Genomic DNA, 17,137 nt, shown 5'->3' with positions numbered 1-17,137 from the left:
AACACATTTAGAATTTACTTTCCTATTTACATGTTTAACAATAATACTATGCATGTTATTTTATAATAGTTACATAATTAACGCCACTTTAATTTAAGAAATAAAAATTACACTAGAATAATATCATTGATTTTCAAGAACCAAAGAAAAAAATATTTTTAGTATCACATGCTTCTGAAACAGACAATTATGACATAATTTTTTCTTTTTAATTTCTTATTTAAAAAACAGAATTAGTATATAGTCTAAATTTATTCCTAATCAAAGACAGGACAGGATCAATGTATGACTGATGAAACAAGCCCACTTCATCAATTGACCATGTAACTCTGCAACTTGATGAATTACTTCAGGTTAAGAACTAAAATAAAAATAGGTACCTAAACTCTATATATTTACTTTAACTTTGGAATTAGAGAAAAGTATTAGATACAGTGAATATGTGTGTGTGTGTGTATGTGTATTTTAGTGTTTATATGTGTGTATTTGATACACACATCTGTGTGTGTATATATACACATATACGTATATATGTATATTGTTTAAATATTATGTATATACGTGTGTGTATATATACATATGTATTCTCTATGTTTATATTGAAAAGAATAGAGTACTTCAATTTCCCCAAAAAGGCAGAGGTTTGAGTTTAACATAAATGAGCTATCTTCCCTCTCAATTTCCTCTGTAACATAAAATAACAGCCAGGGCAGGAAAGCTAATAAAACAGGAAGGCTTTTAATAAAAAGAAAAATGATTACAAGTAACAGAAAACTGAACATTTTAAAAGTCTGTAATGAAAATACCAATGTTGGCAAATATGTGGAAGAAATAGAACTCTCATGTGTTGCTGATAAGAGTGGATTATTTTAAATGTTATGGAAAATTGTCAGCATACTCTAAAGCTGAAAATATGCCTACCCTTTGACCTGGTAGTTACATGCTCAGGTATACACCAACAGCAATGCATACATATGTTCACTAAAAAAAAAGCTTATCAGCAGAAAAATGGATAAATTGTGTTATATTTACAAATAGATTCCATTATATCAATAAGAAAAAACAAGCTGTAACCACACATGACATTAATGCATTGCAAAAACAAGATGTTGAACTAAAGAATTCAGAACAAAAAGGTCATATATTCCATTCATATATAATTGAAAAACGCAAAACTAATGTATAGTGTTAGACAACAGGACAGTGGTTTCCCTTGAATGTCACTGATTGACTGGAAGGGAGCATGAAAGGAGTTTCTGAGGTGACGGTAATGTTCTCTTTCTTGATCTACATTTGAGTTATGCAAGTTTATTCAGATTATAAAAATTCAGTATTTGTGATATTTCAAAAATTATGTTTTAAACTTCTTAGCAAAGAGATACATTTATTTTTTCACATAATTGAAAAATTCATTTTATGTACAAGGCTGCAGACAACCTGCTTCTCAGGAACGCAAACTCTGCTTGTGTTTCAGCTCTTTTCTCCTCTGTGCTGATTTACAAAGCTATGTGTAGTGCAAAGAGTACTTCCAGGCATTGTAGATCTTTCCTTTCAAATATAAATTCAAAAGAGACTAAATTTCTCCTTCTATAAATGTCTTCTTCCTCATCAGACTATATTCAGCTTGGTAATCATTATTTGAATCACTCGATAGAGCCACCTAGAAGAGACTGTGCGGAGGACTATGGATTCAGTCAAACACCTCACAAGAAAGTTGATGTGGGGTCATATTCTTCCAGACCACATAGACTCAAAAGTGGAAAGAAGATTTTCTATTTTTTTTTTTAAAGAGAGAGACAGCAAACAAGCAAAAGAACATGGGTTCTTACCAGAAATAGGGTGAATGCTATGTATCACAGGTCAAGATATCTCTCAAGCAATCTGCAATAGGTTTGATTTGACCTTTAGGGCCTGCACTTTTCTTATATGATTAAACTAATGGGGAATTTTGAGTGTCACAAGGAAAAGTTTCCAACTGACTTGTTATCATGAGTGAGATGCTTAAAAATCCTGGAGAGCCATTAATGTTATCTGCCATGGTGGGCTGAGTTACTCCCAGTTCCTGTAGTGTCTAATGTGTCCTAGCAGGAATTATTATTGCTTGTGATATCATCGTGTTCGAAAGCAAGAGCAGTCAAAGAAAGCCAGAAGATGGAAAAAACAAAGAAGAAAACAAAGAAGAGCAATTTCACAAGAAGTAGAACTTAATGGAAATGCCAGATGAGATAAATCAAGAAATATGATCTGTCAAGTATATCAGGTATAAAACAATTTGTGGAACAAAAACAAGAAAAAAACTTTTCAACTTAAGTGTTTCCATAAATTAAAAATAATAGTTATGATTAAAAGTTGACCAGGAAGATCGATTGAAAGAATTCCGAAACATGTAGAAACAGCATAAATGACGGCAATCACTAGTGAAGAGATGAGCTATTGAAAGCAGAGACAGAAGAATTTTAATGTGTATAAAAGGAAATCCTGAAATAAAATTAAAAAGTGATAGAGAGAGGTAATATTTAAACAAATAAAGAAAATTTCTTTTGTTTGAAGAAAGATGTATGCCTGAAGATTGAAAAGGTTCCCTGAGTCCCAGAGAGGATTAATAAAAAAGGTCATTTACTTAGACATATCCTTGTGAACATTTTGAATTCCAACAGTAAATAGAAAGTCTTATAAGCTTCTATAAGGAAGTAATTTCCAAAGGAAAGTAAATCTGGCTCATATCTGTCTTCTTTATAATATTAAAACTTAGCCAGTTAATGAAATATTATCTGCTGAGACAAAAGGAGAGAGATCCAAGTTACTATTCACCCATCAGAGCAAAGGAATGACGTTTTCAGAAATACATGGATTCAGAAACTGTATCAGCAATGTGTTCTGAGAATAATCATGAAAATACAATAACCAAACAACAATTAAATCAGAACTGAGACATCGTAAAAGATTAAAATCATAGTGGAGATATGGTGGTAATGTCTCTGCAATTTATGTAATTGACTCTAAATGGATAATGCTATTATGACTGGGAAATTGTAACAGTGCTTTAAGATAAAGTTTCTTTAAAAATTAGACAAACTCAGGAAAAGCTTAAAAACAGGTTTCAATGAAATCCAGGGCCTTGAAACTATGAGGAATGGAAAAGGAGTAAAAGAACTTACCTTTCACATCTAGGATAAGTAATATTAAATTTTACAAAAGCTATTTTAATTTCATAGAAAAGTAATTACACATGACAAAACATTTAAACAACATATATAGCCCCAAAATACTTCAATGTGTAAGACATCAATATTAAGTTAAATATTTCATTTGTCTTGATAACACCATGTATTTAGAAAATTACTATCCATAATATCCATGATATAATATTATGTGGGGAAAGTAGTTTACAGAATTATATTAGGGAAGTAACTAGTTTACTTCATTTTGTTTTTTAATATCAAATAGCAATATTATGCTTAATAATAGAAATATTGGGTTTTCATTACATTCATTACATTTAATTTCACTGTAATTTCATTAGATTGAATCCAAACAATGGACAAGAGATCTAGGGATAAAATAGAGACATCAAGGAACAACACTTAAGATGGTACTGTATTAGTTTTCTATTGCTAGAGGGACAAAGCACTATAAAGTTATTGTTTTAAAACAATACAAATGTTTTCTTTTACATTACTGGAGATCAGAAGTCTAAAATCAAAGTTACATTCCTTCTAGAGTCTTCAGGCTATTTTCTGCTTCTAGAGGCCCCATGCATCCTTTGGCTCATAGCCCCTTCCTCCATTTTGAAAGTGTATCACTCCAACCTCTGGTTCTGAGTGATACGACATCATACTTTAATCCTCCTGTCTCACTTTAATAACCCTTGTGATTACATTGGGACCACCCATATAATCCAGAATAATCTCCACATCTCAAGGTCCTTAACTAAATCACAACTGCAAAGTACTTTTTGCCACAGAAGTTAATACATCCAAAGGATCCAAACATAAGGATGCAAACATCTTTGGAGGGCTAGTGGCTACTTACTACAGTTATTAACCACCACATCGCATCAGTACTATAATGTCCATTGGCTGAAAATTCTTAATAAATCTACTAACATTTTCCTACTAAACCGTAAATATGAACATTTTGTACTCAAGATACAGATGAGTCAAGATACAGAGTTAGGGCAATGTTTTCAGCTCTAAAACAACAGCAAAAGAGCTTATCTAGTAGCAACTTTAAAAAACTAATATATTTATACAATTTCAAAAAATGAAGAGGAAAAGAAACTATTTCAGAATATTTTCTGATTATTGTATGTAATAAAAGAAAAAGATAATAAACTATGACAAATGTAAATTAAGTATAAAATCTCCACTCTTAAATTATGAATAACACTGAAAGCCACCTTAATCATATGAATTACATGCCTAAGTATAATTTGATTGAATATATTATAAATCATACAACTTTAAATGTACCTAAGACTTTTCATTTTTACTTAACACATCAATTAAAATTTGTAATTGCCATTATATGTTAGAATTCCATTAATGGCTAAGCAAATAAATATTTTAATCATAAAATTTAAAATCATAATTAAACTGTGATAAAATATAAAGTTAACTATATAGAAGGTTTGAATAAAACAAAAAAATTATCTCATCAAGCACTTTGCTTTTGATTATCCTGCTATTGATCTCTTCTGTCAGTAAGTACAGTACCTAGAATTTCAGAGTTTTGTTATTGGAAAGAGATTGGCAGTTGTTCAAGTAAATGGGTTCCCTTTACAAATCAGCAGAAGAAAGTAGAATAAATCAGTGATTTGTACAAGGTCATAACACTAATTAATGTTAAATAATATCTCTAAATATATAGTCGTATAAAGCAGACTTTTTTTGAACACATTGGGAAAACTCATTTTAACACATTAGTGCTACTTGGTGTCTAAGGGGTTTGATTAGAGAATTATTTTACTCTGTTATTTTTTTCAAAAGGTTTTACTCTTATATAATAGTTAACTTATATCCTAAAAGATGCTAACATGGCAAGCTTAGTTCCCTATCTTTCAGTTCAAAAAAAGTCTATTTACATGCTAAGAACTATTAAATTTTACAAGTTATTTTAATTTCATAGAAAATTAAGTATAGATGACAAAACATTTAAACAACATATATATCCCAAAATTGGTCCAATGTGTAATATTAATGTTAAGTAAAATATTGCATTTGTCTTGATAACATCATGTATTTAGAAAATGATTATTCATGAGTAAATGTATATTCCATATAAAATGTCTATAGCATTTATTAATTCTTTATGCTTAATGAAATGTCTTATTTCCTAGATTAAAATGTTGTTTCATTGACTTGTTTTATATTTCACTATGGCAGAATAAAAATGTAAACATTTCAATAACAAATGCTTTTGAAGGAATGCTAAACCCATTGGAAGATAATTGCTGTAAATAATTAAATATCCTCATAACCGGTACCTTCAGCATTATATTAATAATATTTTTGGAATGTCAAAATATATATATGTTTAATAAATATAGCTGAAAGTTAAATTTGATGGTCAATTTTAAATTAAATAATATAAAGTTGATTGTGAAACTTTTGTGCAAACCTTAAAGCATCTGGACCATTAAAAAATTTAATCTTTCAAAATGACATCTCCCAAAAGTGATGAATATTGGAGTTTGTTTTAACTTCATGTTATTTTATTGGCTACATTGGTATAGTCAGAAATGTCCAAATATTTGAATTGGTTTTACCTTTGTGTTATTTTATTGGCTACATTGTTTATTATAGTCAGTATGTCCTGAGACATCATTAAAGAGATTCTTTATTAGAAATAAATGTATATGCTAAAGCCTAAATAAGCATATTACTTTTTATAATACAGTATACTTTGAAAAATTTTAGAAATAAATTTAAACAATTAATTACATAATGCCTTACTACTGAGTATTACATTTGGAGTTAGATACATGCTGAGACTCCATCTATAGAATATAAGAACCAAACAACAAAACCGATCTGAGAGAAGAAGAGGAAGAATAAGGAAGAGGAAAGGGGAGTGTTAGGGACTCTATGTTACCCAAAATTTGTGTGTTGAAGCCCTAATCTCTAATGCGATTGTATTTGGAGGTGGGGCCTCTGGGTGGGTAATTAGCCCTAGATGAAGTTATGAGGGTGGAGCCTCCATGATAAGACTAGTGTTGTTATGAGAAGAGGAAGAAACCAGTGCTCTCTCTCCCTCTATGCCATATGAGAACACAGAAAGAAGGCTGCCATCTACAAGCCAGGTAAGAGACTCCAGCAGACACTGCATCTGCCAATGTCTTGATCTTAGGATTCCTGACATCTAGAACTGTGAGAAATAAATATTTGTTATTTTAGCCACCCAGTCTACAGCATTTTGCTATAGCAGCCCAAGAAGACTAAAACACAAAGGGAGAGGGGAGGGGCAAAAGAGGAGGAAGAAGAGGAGGAAAAGAAAGAAAATCTTGGTAAAGTTTACTGTTAGATTGCAGGTTGAGATAAACTGATTAACTGATATTTTTGCTTTTCAACTGATGATATCAGTATTGTGTCAAGAAAGCCAAAATAAGTTTCCATCAAATCATCTGTACATAAAATACTGCTGTTTAATAGATAATAATAATTGTTTATATAATATAAAGTACACTATTTGTTCATTTATAATTCAGTACATTATGTACTTATATATCTTATTCTACAGATACAATGCACAATAAGATGAATGAACAATGGTGTAGCCACATATCTCTGTCAATGACAGAATGCATACACTGAAATGTATTTGTCAAAAGTCTGCCCCTGAGGTAAATGCACATGTAACTGTAATTCTTATAAACATCCTTGTGATCTCAGAAGTGACTCTATACTGTCTTGCCTTAGGGACCCCTCACAGATTCCTACTGTTAATCAATGATTCCTGATTACTGTAATCCCCAAAACTGCAACTTCCTTTACCTCTAAAAGAGGGTTAATAATAGTCACTGTTTTACAGGAGTTTTAAGGATTAAATACGTCTTGCATACAAGGCACTTAGCATGATGTCTAACACCAGGTAAACACTTTCTATATGACAGAAATTTATTATTTATCTATCTATTTCCATATTTAATGTCTAAAATGGATTTAGCTGTACATTTTCTAAGGTATTAGATATTTGAAATCTCATTAGCCAGTGTAATGAAGCGAAAAACATAACCAATGAAAACAATAGATAAGCATATTTTAAACCCATAGCTAGATGTTTGATGGATAGAGTTGTACTTTATTCAATATGTTTCTTGTGAATCTTAGAGATGCTCTATCAAACATAGAAATAGTATCAGGAACTCAGCATTCATTGATGAATTATAACTCCTCTTAAAATTTATAGTCAAATGTTTATTTTGCTTTATTATTCTAATTCAGCCTTTTAAGTGAACAATTTTTAATTTCCCTAGAGTAAAATTTTATAATGAACTCCGTAAGACAGGAGAGTATATACAGAAAATTCATTTACACTTAGCTTGTTAACAGTTCAAGTATTAAAGAGGGATTCATATATTTGAATTTATTTTCTAAGGGAATCTCTTTAAATTCAAGTATATTTCCATAAATCTGTTATGTTAGTCCTCTCATAAGAATGTCTTCCAAAACTGTAATGTCTGCATAATTTTAATCACCGGCATTGACTTTCTTCTAGTAAGGCAATGGTAAAATGATTCTCTACTAATTTTCTCAGATTCTGGACAATTCAATACAATGAAATTGTAACTTATCTTGTAGAACTCTAAATCCTAAAAAGACTAAACCCAATTTCCAAAAGTTTTTAACTTAATATCACAGTAAATATTGGAAGAAAAAGTTGTATTATTGAAGTTTCAAAGCTGGTCAATTCATTTTTCATATTTTCAAACTTTAGAACAGTTTTAGATTTTAAAAAATTATTTTAACAGTTTTCCCTATCATAAACAACTTATATTAGTGTAGTACATTTATTACAATTAAGAAACCAATATTGTTACATTATTATTAAAGTCTATGCATTATTCAGGTATTCTTAGTTTTTACCTATTGTCTTTTTTCTATCCCAGGATCCCATCCAGGATGCCTTCACTACATTTAGTTGTCTTTTCTCTTCAGGTTCCTTTTGGCTATAACAGTTCATATTTAATAATTTTGACTGATTTTCCAGTAGTTTTATTTTTTTAATTTATTCCTTAAATTAGTCTTTCCTTTGGAATATTAAAGTTTATAGTAGTAGACATACATTAGTATTCTTAGGAGGACTGGTGGACTCGGATCTATGTTGATCTTGTCTTTGAAGATCAAACCTATTAAATCTCAAATTTGTTTTGTACTAGAGCATTCTTCACACAAACACTTGTGTCACTGAGAATAAATTGATCTTCTTACTATTAAATGAAAGTTAGCTCAGCTATTGTGCATGCAAATAATTTTTTCTTATAAATTTTGATGTCTCTGGCAAATAAATAAATATAATTTATTTCTAAATTATCCGTAAGTGTAGATACAACATCTTCTTACAATGCACTGGTACTTGTATTCGAATCTTAATATGACTAAACATATAACAACATCCTATTGAATCTGTTGCAGTTCTTAGTGGTGAAAACTGAGGAATGAAGACATTTAATTTTTTTAAAGGCCAGTCAAGAATATCCCTTTCATTGAATTTGTTCTGCAGAGCAGATATCAGAAAGAGGGCTTAAATTTAAGTGAGTGGCATAGAAATTCACTATGAAAATATTTTTGCAAACAAGTGCATCAATAGAAAACCACAAATCTGTTAAAAATCATTTTATATGGAACTTTCTAATAAAATATGAGGGTATATAATAAAAAAGGTCTCTAATGGCTGAAAGAATAGAGGAAGTACTCAAAACTGCCTAAATTATTCCCTTAATTAAGATAGTACACTGAAAATTTTAGCCTAAAATTTGATAGAAAAATAAAATCAGAAATTACTGTGAAACAGCATCACACACAAGAAGGTCCAACATCCAGAGGAAAAAAATATCCATTAGGATCATTCCAAATATAATGACAATAAAATAAAACTATTGAAAAGATAGAGACACTTGAACAAAAATTTAACAGTAATTCTTAAGAAGATTCAAGTACGAAACACACACAGACAGAAATTCAAACTTCTTTTTGAAAAAGAAAGTTTGAATTGTTGATATCTCTCTAAACTTCTATAACAAATATCTCTATGTTATTCTAAATACTGACGGCACGGATGGCTCCAGATGACCTGCCGCTGCCATCACAGCAGCTGCAGCAGGGAGGCCAGGGCTGCACACTCCATGGAACCAGTGGGAGCTGGGGACAAGCAGAAGCCCCACCTCTTCCAAGCTGAGGTGGAAGCAGCTCCCCAGGGGATGGGTGCTGCTGCAGACCCAAACCCTGGCTGCATACCCAGGCCTCGCACTCCACAGAGCAGGCAGGACCCCCATCCATCTGGGCAGGGCTACAGCCACCCAAGTTGTGGCTGCAGATCCAAACCTCCCTGTGCTCCTGGGGGACCAAGAGCAGGCAGAACCCTGCCCTCATTGGCCCAGCTGCAGCTGCCCAAACCATGGCTGCAGACTTGAGCCTCCTGCTCCACAGAGCAGACAGGAGCCAGGACTGCCTCCCTCACCCTGCCTTTGCAGGCTCAGAAGTGCTTGCTCAAGTGCGTGCTCTAATCTGGGAGCAAAGTCTGGTGAACCTTGGCACCATAAAGGCAGCAGGAAGCAGATTCCTGGGCAGAAGCGGGAGGGTCCCTGGTGAGGCCCCACTTTCAGGCCAACGAGGGCCTGAAGGCTGGGGGCAGACTGCCAGTCCCACGACCAGAGTGGGAACTTGTGGTGCCTTTGCTACCAGCCCATTGCCTCCCATGGACCAATCGGCACGCAATTCCTCCCATCTGAGGCCCATAAAAGCCCTAGGCTCAGCCAGAGCTCAGCAGATGACAGGAGGACCAGCTGCAGAGAGGAGCTACCCTCCCTGCTGAGAGCTTCAGAGACCTGCAGAGATGTCAGGACTACCAGCTACAGAGAAGAGCAACCCACTCCAGGGCCTCCTCTCTGCTAGAAGCTAGGAAGACATTGGAATGATCAGCAGCAGAGAGGAGCCACCCTCTTCAGGGCTTCCTCTCTGCTGAGAGCTGCAAACATCTGGACAACCTGCCTACAGAGAGGAGCCACCCTCTCCAGGCCTCCTCTCTGCTGAAAGCTGCAGACATCAGGATGACCTGACTACAGAGAAGAGCTAACTACAGTGGGTCTCCTCCTAGCTCTTCTAACACTCAATAAGTCTCCTCTTCATTTTGCTCACCCTTCACTTGTCTGCATACCTCATTCTTCCTGGATGCAGGACAAGAACTTGGGCAGAGGTGCCACTGGCCACAGAGGTTTGTGGCCAGAAAAGTGACACCCCAAAGATTCCGTGATAATATCACTTTTTTTTTTTTTAAAGACAGAGTCTCACTCTGTCACCCAGGAGGCTGGAGTGCAATGGCACAATCTTGGCTCACTGCAACCTCTGTGTCCTAGGTTCAAGTGATTCTCCTGCCTCAGCTTCCCAAGTAGCTGGGATTACAGGTGCCCACCACCATGCCCAGCTAATTTTTGTATTTTTAGTAGAGATGGGGTTTCACTATGTTGGCCAGGCTGATCTCAAACTCCTGATCTCAGTTGATCCGCCCACCTCAGCCTCCCAAAGTGCTGGGATTACATGTGTGAGAACAATACCACTTTAACAAGCCCATATTACTTTAATTCCAAACTAGTATGACTCCAATTCCAAAACTAGATTATAATGGTATAAAAATAAAACTACTAATCTCATCAGTTAGTCGAAAAATATCAAGTAAAATATCAGTAAACTGAATATAGTAATTCAGTTTACTGAATTCTAAATAATAATATCATTCTAAAACTCTCACAGACAATTGTCATAGCAGTAGCAGCCAACACCTGTGGCACACTTGTCTTCTATTCTGGTAACTTCACAGAGTCAATAGCTCAAATTTCCATTTAGAAAGCAGAGCTTACCTACCAGCCTCCCTGGCCTCCACCTATAGGAATCTTTGATTCATAAGAGAAGGCGTAAGCATACAAATTTCACTTTGTTGTGGGAGGAGAAAGAGACTACAAGTTGTAAAACCTAAAGTGGCTAAACTCCTGAAAGAAAGTCCCTTTGTTCAGCGTCATCAGAATATTGTTTATTTTCTTCCATATCTGTGCCCAGCTTCATTGGACCCACACCTGCAAGCAGAATGTTGATGAAATTTGTGCATTTTTCAATCTGAAAGGCTCTGAACTCTACTGGAGACTTACTGAATTGCTAATACACTACAATAAATTTATTTTCTTTCTGCTTAAACTTTTCAGAAGTGGATCTGCTACTTGCAAGGAAGAATTGTGACTGAGATGAGCTGTTTATAATAGTAATTCAAATATCTTTAAATGGTAGGCAATTTATCAATAGATTTATTTCATCAACAAATTAAGAGAAAACACATATGAGTACATTGACAATGCCAAAATGACAGTTGATTATGCTGAAAATATGTGTAGTAAACACCTAAACAAGATAGCAGTAGACTTTTTCACCAAAAGGTTAATGACAATCTTGTTCAAACTCTATATATATTATATAAATGTAAACGACTATTTAGCTATAAAACCAGCAGTACATCTGGATATATATGTAAAGACATAGAGAGCAGAAATTTTCATACTGACAAAAATTGCAAAGTGAATGTCCTTCAATGAGAGAATGGTTAAATAAACAATGACATATCTCAAAAATGCAACATTATTAAGCCATTTAAATGAAAGATTATTCCAAATGATTTGAAGTAATTCCATCAGGTGTTATTGAGTGAAAATAGAAAGATACAGGTTAAAGTGTGAAATATTATCTTAATGTTTTAAAAAAATCAAAACACGACCAAAACATTCCACATATATATATACCATATAAATGCATACAAACATGTAGAGAGTTACATAACTCAAAAGAAGAAAAGGAAGGAACAAACCTTCGTTCTTTAGCATGGGTTAGAGCTTGGTCATGGGATGGGGAGAAGTTAAGGAGGGAAGGACAGGGGTTTTTATTGGAGTAGGTGGAAGATGTTAGGGGAGGTAAAAAAAAATTTAAGGGAAAAAAAGAAATGGAGATACAGAAAATACAAAAATAAAAGAAAGATGACATCAAAACATAAAGCAGCATGTATATAATTCCTTTCATGTAATTTGCAAGCATTGAACATAAAAGATATAGTTTCTTCATAGCATAAGTATATGTAGGTAAATATTGTGAGAAGTTTCCTAAGTGATGACTATGTGCCTTTGGGATGGAACATGATAGAGCATGATCAGATCATTGCTGTTTGTTTTTACTCTTATTTTCATTGTTAGCCTTCAGTGTTATTTGACATTTTAAATTACATGTATTCTTTTGAGAAAATTAATACAAAATAGTTTAGATTTCTCCCTCCAGCCATGACCATATCCAGGAAGAAGGCGGGGGCTGCGGCCTGTCAGGAGCCTCCCTAGGGCAACAGCTCTGCCTACGCTGGGCCCGGGAAATGAAGCAGGCACCTCCAGCAAGAGGCGCAAGCGGCGGAAGCACTGCAATAGCAGCAGCGGCAAGGACAGCAGCAACAACCTTGAGGACGGTCTGGAGCTCCACTGGGCCCCAGTGGGGACAGGATCAGGCATGCAGCAAGACCAGCAGTGGCGGGCAAGGGGGGGCAGCGTGGCTGTGGTCATCACTCAGCCTAAGTACACCAAGGAACACATCAAACTTGAAGGGTCGAAGTACAACGGTCAACTTTTGATTTGGAGGGCAGCCAACTGGGACTTGATTGGTTGAATGCAAGTGCCTACACACCAAAAGCTGCTTACGGCAATCTCGGTCAGAATTTGTGAGGGGCCTCAGACATGTGGGTACCTGGTAATGCCCAGGTGTGGACAGTGGTTTCTGGTTAGTGTGCTGCTCACAGCCTCCTCATCACCATGGAAGAGAAGCTGTGGAGCTGCTGTGGACAAGAGAAGGGGCATCTGGGACATGACAACACCAAGAGAGTGGAAGCTCCCAGACTCATCAAAGGTCTTAGCCATGAAGTGATCCTGCCAGCAGCATGTGGGCAGAACCACACACCGACCTTGACAGAAACCAGCTCCTTGTTCACATTTGGGGAGAACAAGATGGCATAGCTGGGCCTTGGTAACCAGACAGATGCTGTCCACAGCTTGGCACAGACGAGGCATAAAGGCCAGCCCATTACCAAAATGGCCTGTGGAGCTGAATTCAGTGTGAAAATGGACTGCAAAGGAAACCTCTTTTCCTTTGGGTGCCCTGAATATGGACAGCTGGGACACAATTGGACGGGAAGTTCATCACCCTGATGCAGCCATTAGAGTATTACTGCAAACTTGTGATTGGCTGTCTTCATCCAGAAAACAAAAGATGGACAGATGCTGCCTGTACCAAACGGTTGAATGAGACACAGCCTGTGGCACTAACTACACACTGGTTCTGGACTCCCAGAAGCAAGTCTTCTCAGGGCTTCATTGGCTATGGCTGACTGCGCCATGTGGAGCAGAAAGTTGAGACTGTTCCCCCTCGCCAGGAGAAGCTGTTTGACTTCCCTGGGCGTGGGGTGCCCCCAGATCTATGCTGGTTATGATGGTTACACCTGCTCCTTTGCTGTCAGTGAAGTGGGTGGTCTGTTTATCTGAGGGGCCACCAACGCCTCCTGTGAGTCTACCATGTACCCCAAAGCAGGGCAGAACCTCTGTGGCTGGAGAATCTGGAGCCTGGCTTGTGAGAAGAGCAGCATCATTGCATAAGAGCATCACCAGCTGGGGCCCTGTTGCCAACATTTGGGCAACTGGCCTGCAGGGACCAGAAACCAAACTCTTTGTAGTTCCCTGTCCAGCCAGAGCCTTGTCACAGCAGTTGCCAGTTAAGAGATTTGCCAGCTGTCAAGTGCATTCTCTGGTCCTTACAAGAAGGATCAGTGCTTTATGTATCAGTCTTTATTGCCTTTAGGTTTCAGTCTCTCTCTCCCGCAACCCAGACACTGACTAGTACTGGCCGTCCTGTTTCTGAGACTGGGAGTAGTGCTCTTCACTCAGCTCTCTTTAGTCTCCTTTGCTTGGCTCCGGTACCAAATAGTTGGGATTACTGAAGAGTCCCTTTCCTCGCTTGTCAGCACTGATGCTGTGACCACTACCTGTGTCCCAGTCAAGTGCCCTGTGCTGGAGCTTGGCACAGTGCATGCTGTGCAGCATTAGTTACAAGGTGCCCTTCCCGGAACCCTCCACTCACTTGAGCTCAAGAGAGGCAACACCTCTGGCGGGAGGGTCCTTGTTTCCAGAGAATTTGGACTGCTTTGGGTGCTTTAAGGTAATTAATTCAGTGGTGCTTTGGGGGGAGATGAGAATAGAACTTAAGTGTGAGACTTGGGTGGATGGGCAAGTTAAATATTGGTCTTTTCAAGTTATTTATTGCTTTTTTGTTACCACTTGTCATTGTCTTCATGTTAAAATGCCAAAAACGACTTGGTTGTTGCTTTTTTCTCCATTTTCCACCCAGTCCCTCCTTATGGTGACTTCTTCCCTTGCAGGGGACTTAGCAGTATCTGTCTGGGCCAGTCCCAAGGCCTTGTGGCAGGAAAGCAGCCTGCATCTCTCTAAGACTTAATCTGACTATGTACTCATCTCTATTGTCCTGTGTTCAATCAGGAGTCATGGGAGAAGCTTCTGCAACTTCAGAGCTTTGCTAAACTAACCTAATTTGTCCAAATCACCACAAAACCACCATCTCTGACTCAAGCTTCCATGTGAAGGCCTAATTGGCTTCCCTGAACATATCTCTTTCCTGGAACGTGGCTCAGGGATCTGTGTTTCTTGTACCCTGGAGGTCTCCTTTGTTGTGTAGTCACCAAGAAGGTTGAGGAGGCAGCACCAAGCACCCTGCCTTTGCAGGAGCTGCCCTGGGCAGGGCTGGGCTTAGAGCTTCCAGTGGACTCATGGAAAGCTGGCAGCTAGCCTTTTCTATAACCCTTGCCAAGGACTGGAGCAGGAAAAAGATCTTTCAAGTGAAGACCGGCTCGCCCCTGCCCCATTCCTTTTGGCTGATATTTCGAAATGAACTTCCTGATGTGTTAAATCCTTTAGAACAAGGAGTTGGGGTGGGGGGAGGGGCGGCATGCACTCTTAAAGAAAGGTATACAGTGGCTCTGCTGGGAATACGGCATGGTGCTGACCCCATGAGCATTTGACTCATCTTCTAGTCAGGAAAGAGGATCTGAAAGAGGCTTAGAGTGAAGGGGAGTTGAAGACAGGATTGTGATTTGGTCTAAGGTGCTGGGTTTAATGCTGTAATTTTCATATATATATTTTTTTTTCTTGGAGTAAACTTTTGAATAAACATTGTTTAAAAAAACAAAGATAGTTTAAAAGGAAAATCAAATACTCTTCATGTGGGCCCTATGTCTTATTTTAATGTCCTTTCTCTTTTTGTGTGTGTGACTATACAAAAACACAAACTGAAAAAGAAATTAACAGAAAAATTAAGTTCATGATAGTAAGATTATTTGTTTTTCCCTTTTTCATTACATTGAAAAAGTAAAACACATACACACACATTTTTGTAGAAAACATGTAATAAGCCCAGCTGTTTTCTCACTCCAAAATATTTTCCCAACAAACAAAACTACACTTTTTACATCACTTCCGTTTATTCTGAACAATTTATACCTTACCACTCAGCTGTCTCACATGCCATGCCATTTCCTCCTTCAAGTTTTCTTAGCTCTTCCAAATACATAATTAATTGATTTTCTTAAAAATCTAAACTCTCATATAAAGTTACTTACACCTATGCTTAGAATTCAAAATATTGTTTTGTACAGCAGTTTGGTCTTTATTTCCTTGCCTAACACTTTCTCTTTGTCCCTGTGGTTTCATTGATCTCTGTACTGAAACTTTCCATCGATGATCTCCCTCATGGGGAGTGCTGGCAGATAAGGAAAGAAAAGAAAGCAAAGTAAGGTATTTATCCTCCTAGTTTCTGCCGTGTGAGGTCATCTCAGGCTGGCTGTCTTCTTTGACCTGAGGTCACTGCTACTCTCCAGACAGTCCCCTCCATAGGCCTCTACCAAAACTTACTGTAGTTGCTTCCCTTATTCCTCACTGTAATCTTGAGTTACTCACTCTGAGATTCCCCTATATTAGCCCACTACTTTCTAATAAGCAGCTTTGTGAATTAAACATTAGTTTATCCTAATTTGAGTGTGCCATCTCCTTCTTGTATCCCAAGTGATATGCTTATGTAGGAAATTGTCATTTTTATAATAACACAGACCATATCTTGTGCCTCTCCTCATCTTTGTATCTAGAGCAGAGTCCCTTCAATGTAGTAGATGCTTAATAAATATGTAAACAATTGCATTGGATAACAACTTGAGATCAAAATAGTACTGGGAATGCCATGCATTAAATGTAATTTTAAGAGACCTACTGATTTAGTCCTCATTTAAGCAATTGTGCAAACATGTGAAGAGTTTATTTTGACAATGCAATGCCACAAAACTGACAAAATAAGGCAAAGCTACCTAAGACACTTTAAAGAGTTCCTTTTGTAACAATACAAACACAAACTATTGAAATATTGTTTCTTAATACATTATCTTTTCCAGCTTTTTAGAGGTATAATTAACAAATAAAAATTATATGTATTTAAGGTGTAAAATGTGATGTTTTGAAATGTATATACATTGTGAAATGATTACTACCAGAAAGCCAGTTAACACATCCTTCACCTCATATTGTTAACTCCATGTGTGTATGATGAGAATATTTGACATCTATTCTCTTTGTGTATTCCAAGTATACATTATTAACTAAAAGCACCATGCTATATATTAGGTCTCCAGAACTTATTTTATGACCAAAAGTTTGTTCCCTTTGAATAACATCTTCCCATCCTACCACCCCCACCTCCAACCCAAAACCCCCAGCCCGTTATATTCACCCTTCTACTCTGTTTCTATTAAGAGGACTTTTTTAGACTCCACATATAAGTGAGATCAGATGGTA

General features: G+C 36.4%; 1 pseudogene; it reads left to right on the top strand.

Annotated features, from left to right (window-relative positions):
* Nucleotides 1-11,567: 11,567 nt before the first annotated feature.
* On the top strand, nt 11,568-13,959 carry LOC100452807 (protein RCC2-like; annotated as a pseudogene).
* Nucleotides 13,960-17,137: the final 3,178 nt, after the last annotated feature.

The sequence above is a fragment of the Pongo abelii genome, chromosome 2 (genome assembly GCF_028885655.2).
Source record: "Pongo abelii isolate AG06213 chromosome 2, NHGRI_mPonAbe1-v2.0_pri, whole genome shotgun sequence".
Lineage (NCBI taxonomy): Eukaryota > Metazoa > Chordata > Mammalia > Primates > Hominidae > Pongo > Pongo abelii.
The sequence above is the reverse complement of the archived record's forward strand: the minus strand, read 5'-3'. Positions and strand labels throughout refer to the sequence as shown.